Consider the following 6,000-nt stretch of genomic DNA (forward strand, 5'->3'; position numbering starts at 1 on the left):
CTGGGCAGCTACATGCCTGGCACATAGTTGTCACTCAGTAAGTGCTAGCTATTACACCACTTGCGGGGTGGGAGAGGGGCTGTTAAGAGTCTCATAGTCAAAATGGAATAGGAACTGAGTGGAGAAGTAAAAGAAAGAACCAGGAAAATAGGCCATGCCCTCTTGTGCATACTGTAATTATGGGAACTGCAGGAGCCTCCCCTCTTGGAAGATGAGAAGGGAGGATTGAATTATGAAGAGTTAAGGGTGTCAAATGTGGTAGAGCTGGGAGCATGAAGAGAGATTATTTATGGTCCTTCCCAAACATATCTTAAATGGTACCTGTTAGAAATGAAGCGAAAGAGGGAGGTGCAGATGAGAAGGGGATTGGGACTCGGTGTGGGCAAGCACTGGGTAGGTTGTCATGGTTGCTGGGAGGGGGTCTTGGGGACGGGCCCGCCTTGTTGTCTCTCTTGGGAAGAGGGAATGGTTAGATTCAAGACTCCTTTGGAAATTCCCATCAGTCATTGTCACAAGTGTCAACTTTCTCAGGGACCACTGGTCTTTAAGGGCTGAGAGAGAAAGACTCCTCCAACAGACCCTGAAACAAATCATTTTCTCTTTGACAGGGAAGGTGTATATATCACTGGAGGCTCCTGAATATTCTGGGGAGTACATAGTACAGCTCATGACGGTTCTGAACAGAGAAAAGAACCCCCAAGTTGTACTCCATTTCCCTTGGTCTTTCCTATCCTCACTAGTTTCTGTGTTCCCCTTTATCCAGTTATCGAATCAGAGGTATTTGCTGGGGGGCGGTGTGCAGAGTTGGCAGTGCTGAGGTAGCTAAGAGAAGGTGATGTTGAAGGAAGAATAGAGAGTCCTTCTGAGTTCCCTTAATATGGATCTATTGAAAGATGGGGAACCCATAGGCCCACAGTGGAAGTGCAAAGCCATGTGGACTAGCCTCCCCAAGCTAAGGGGCTCTGGCCTATTGTGCCTGGGAGAAAAAGGGTAGTAGGATGGAGATAAGGTCAGCCAGAGGGAAACAAGAGGAGATAGGGAAGAAAAGGACAAAGATGAGAAGGACTGAGGCAAGATGGAGGCCAGTGACAAGAGGTGCCAACGTCAGACTGAGAGAGCCAAGAGCTAGCCCTTAAATAATCTAGTTAAATAACTTAGTTGCCAAGTCTCCAAAGTCTTTTCTACTTCTGTTTCCACGGAAGAAATTTCTATTAACTTATAAAGAAAATTTATAGCATTCTCAGTATTTCAGGATTCCAGAAAGCCTCACATTTACTAAAGTTTAGACCCGTTTTACATAAACCCTTCAGAATCTTGCTGATGCTCACAGGCAGTTCCTGATGATCTTATCATGGGTTTCAGATATGGGTGGGACAAATGAAATAGGCAATGGGTAGTTGAAGAACCAAATCTAGGCAATCACCTTCTGGAAGATGCTCTGATTTTTGACACCCATGGATCAAGGGCTAAATAAGCAGTTGAATAGGAGTGAAATGAGCTGCTTTGGAGCAGCCATGGGATGTGGCAAGAGAGTGGCATTGCAGTTGGGGCACTAAGGCAAGTGATAATAGTATCGCAAGAGGAGCTGTTGGCCCTGGGATGGAGAATATAATGGAGTACGGTGGTGGGGGGCGGGGGCATGGTGGGCGTTTGACTGGCTATCAGTGAAGGCTAGTTTTTGTTGATCTTGGATGGTTTGCCCACAGTGACTAGAAATACTTCTGAGAAACTGAGCAGGACTCAGACAAGAGGCTGGGAAGGAAGTAGGGCCTGGGCAAGGATGATACAGCTACTGAACAGGGCCCTGAAGCCAACTGTTGATAGCAGAGGAAGGTACTCACCCCTTCCGCAGAGAGAAACCATGTAGGCCAGAGAAGAGCACGATTGAGTTGGTGATAGAGAAGAGGAAATAAACAGAGGCGAAAGAGGCAAACAAATGTGCTAGAGAAATCGGAGAGAATCCCATTAAACTGATTCGTCTTCAGGTCATCTAAGGAGGTCTCTTTTTGTTCTTCCTCCTGAGATAGTCCTAATAAAATGCCAGTGATGTTTAGAATGGGTTGAGGGTTTTCTGGGGATTTAGAAAGTGGCTTCCACTACTCACCCTCAGCACCCTCAGCATCCTCAGCTAAATCCTCTCAATGTGTGGGAAGTATGTGTACAGTGAAAACGATTTTTATGTGGGAAGACGAATGCCTTTCTTTGCTGTGGCCTTGTCTTGGGAACTCAAGATATGGAAAATGTCCAAGAAGAAGGGAAATGGTTGACCAGCCAGGAGTTACTTATCTCCTGATCTTACATGCCATGCCCAAGGGCTTCCCTCTTATAATGGGATCTGGTGGTCAATAAAGAGGCTAAGAATCAGGAGGGGAAGTCAGGTAGGCAGCGAAAACTTATTCTGAAGGGAGAAACAGCCTGTGGGAAGAGGGCAGGTGGGCACCTAAATGAATGACTCACTTGCTTTCCTCTGGCTGTCCTGGGCCATATCCTGCATCTGTCTTTATCTGTGAGACTTCTCAGCCTTCTCAGCCTCCTCAGCCTCCTCAGCCTGTTGTCACTCATGTTCTTACAGTAAAATGAGGAGCAGGGATGAGGGAAGGGATTGAAAAACAGGAGAGAGAGAGGGCTGTGGAGAGACTGAGCCTAGATGATAGCCCTCCTCAGAGGTGGAAAGAAAGACAGGTACACTCAGGCAGTAACAGACTCTCTACGTCTCTTTTCTGTTCTCCAACTTAGTGGTTACGCTCATCCTCAAGGGATATCTTCCTTCTTAATCCAGAATTTAGAACCCTCTACTGCAACCACAGTACTTTCTGAGCTTAATTTGAGTTGGGTGCCTCTATTTGCTAAAGAAGGGTTCCTCAGCTTGTGAGGGAGTGAAGTGAGACAGTGGTTTGTGCTGGCTGCCAAACCACTAAGGAAGAGCATTTCTGAGAGACAAGCCACAATGGCCGCCCTTTTCCCTTTCCATCTGGGCACAGGCAGGAGAAGGTAGAATTGGGGATACAACGTGGAGTTAGGGGGCTGGAGGGAGTCATGAAGTTTTACCCCCTTAATCTACTGAAAAAATGTGGTTGGGAAAGGAGATGTGTTGCGAGAGGAGCACAGCCCTGGGTGGACGTGGTAGTGAGCCTCAGATGGGAGCAGTAAGACAGTTTGAAGGCGACGCCCCAGGGTCGCTCCTCAGGGAGGCATTTTATGGCATAATTAAGTCTTCTTTTTGGCCACAAGAAATTGAGATGAGTCTCCTTCAATTCTTTCTTCTCCCTGTGGCATAATTGGAGCTTGATGCTTCTAAGATTTAGGAATAATGTTTTGGGTGAGTTGTTTTTTCTATGTGAGACTGGAAGGAAATAATAATGTCAGATTGAAAGGAAATAAAAGTTTCTCATCCTTGGAAGGCATTTTCTTACTGTTGTCCTCCTCTGGTCAGTTGTCCTTTCCTTCTCCAAAGCCCCTCTGATGAGAAGCGTAGGGCAGAGGAGACAGGGAGCGCTACTACTGCCATGGAATTAAGCAGAGCCTTTTCACCATAGCAGCCTATGATGAGACTGAAATTTTTCAAAAGGAACTTTGACCGGGAAGTTAAAAGTTTAAGAAGAAAAAATAAGAAAATGTGAAATACAGGGGCCAAGAGATCTTTTGGCTGGTTTGGAACCTGCTCTGATCCTAAACTTGCTGTTAGCTCTTTGGATTGGATTCCAAACTTGTTCTCAGTTTGATCCGGTGGAAAATGGATTCTTCCCAGACCCTGGGGCTGTCTCCTCCACTACAGTGTCTCCTTGGCCCTTCTCAAGTAGGGTGAGCCTAGCCTAGTCTGCCCATGAAGCTCATCTTTATAGGTTTTTTAGTTCCTATCTCCTCCAGCCTCTGGGCAGCCCCTCTGATTTTTGGAATCCTGTGATTTCACCTAGATTTCTCTTTGTCGGGGGCTTCCCTGGTGTCTCAGACGGTAAAGAATCTGCTTGCCGTGCAGGAGACCTGGCTTCAATTTCTGGGTTGGAAAGATCCCCTGGAGGAGGGCATGGCAACCCACTACAGTATTCTTGTCTGCAGAATTCCCACTGTCAGAGGAACCTTGACTAGTTGGGATGCAAGTCCCTGTTATCTTCTACTTCCAACCTATGTAGAAGATTTTCTTGGACTGGGAAGGGAGTCAAGCTGTAACTGTGATAGACAGAGCAGAGTTGTCAGGTTATTGGCCAAAGAAGGAAAATGCTGCCCTGAACTCACATTTCCCTCTTTGTTCCCTTTTTGGAAATTCCTAAGAACAGCATTTCCGGTCCCCACATGGCCATCCTCCCGATGGTTACAGAATCCAGTCTTTATACTTTTATAAAATTAATACTGAAAATACAAATTCTCTCAAAGTAATTTTTCTTAAAAGAAGGGCCATTTCTTCACAGAGAAGACAGGTTTGGAGCCTAATAATAGAAACTAAACCTCAAAGAAAATATGAACGTACTCAATACCTAAAAAATGAATTTGTGCAACTGCTAAAACAGTGAGCAGATGGGCCTGAAGGAGAAGGGTGTGGGCAATGGGGAGGCGCCTTGGGCGAGCTCTGGAGTCTAGTGGTCTGTTCAACAGTCTCCTTGGACATTGGCAGGCTTGTGGGTATGTGGCTGGGAAACAGATGAGGGATGTCAGTAGCAGAGCCCGAGCAAGCTCTGTTGATTGACTCCAAGGTAACTGAAGAGACTGTGTGTCTGAGGTGACTGATGGGTGCTAGTCAGTCAGCCTGAGAGGAGGCTTCAGTGAAAGGTTAGGGACTGAGCCTCAGTTGGGTCAAATGTGCTTCAGTAGAAGCTTCCTGGGTGGGGAGAGAAGAATGCTGGAGAATGGCATACATCTTGAAGTAGCCTGAGTGTGTCCTGGCTGGTGGCCAGAGTCCCAAGGGGAATGCTAGGCCCTACCCGAAGGCCACTTGGTCCCATTATTACAGAATTGTGGGGCACAAACTTCTAGGCCAAAACAGTTTCTCATCAAGTTGTGATGGTGGTTTGGAGTATCATGTTCCTAGATACAAGTTACCTTTTAAGGGAGGATGAGCAAACAAGAGGACTCACATCTCTGACTGTTCCCCTGGAATGCTCTAGAAAGCAGACACTTTCTGCTTTTGTTTCATCCTCACATTTTCTCTGGTTCTCCGGAGTTTCCAACTCTTTTTCTTCCATCCTCTGGTTCCTCCCCAATTATTGGGTTAGATGAGGTTAAGTGGCCAGAAAGGAGAAATTGCCAAGAAAGAGCCTTCAGTGAGGGACAGTTGAAAAAATTTTCAAGTTCAGAACTGTAAATGGAAACACTGATAACATAGCAACATCTGATGGAATAGATAATACTTGATAAGCTTCTGGTTTTATGGTGGAGGGGTGGAGAAAGCTAAGGGGAAGGCAGGGTCATGGAGGTCCTCAGCAGGCCGGAGTCTAAGGTGCCTATGTTTGGCTGCTGTAACAGACCTGGTTGACCTCCAGAGTTGTTTAGGAAAGTACTGGAAGAACCTACCAGTGATGGTCTTCTGATGAGGGCTCTGTGTGATGTGACTGGTTTTCCTATGGGTAAGCAGGGACGCATCCAGTTAGGTAGAACCATGCAATGGTAGGAAGTACTAGGGACCGTCTCTTCGCTGCACCTCCTGTGGGGCCACGTGGTGTGTGGGCACCTGAGGTTCTGAGGTTTAGGGATTGGGAAAGTTCTGAATCATCTGCTATCTTCACTTCCTGCTCTCTCCCAGCTCTCCCGAGGGGGGAAAAAGCTACAGATGGGAGGAGGGGGCTAGTAGGGGTAGAAAACAGATAAGAGGAGAGAGAAGCATAGAAAGAAGTTAAACTAGAAAAAGCGGATTAGACAGTCTAGGAAGAGGTGATAACCAAGTTCTTGTGATCCATCAAAAACAGTTCAGCTAATATGCAGAGTGCATTGTGTTTTTAGAGCGCTGTAAGCTGCAGGAAGAACTGTTTGTTTACACTGTGCATTTCAGATCAATCCTCTCTGCTTGCA

Source organism: Capra hircus, chromosome 15 (assembly GCF_001704415.2).
Source record: "Capra hircus breed San Clemente chromosome 15, ASM170441v1, whole genome shotgun sequence".
Lineage (NCBI taxonomy): Eukaryota > Metazoa > Chordata > Mammalia > Artiodactyla > Bovidae > Capra > Capra hircus.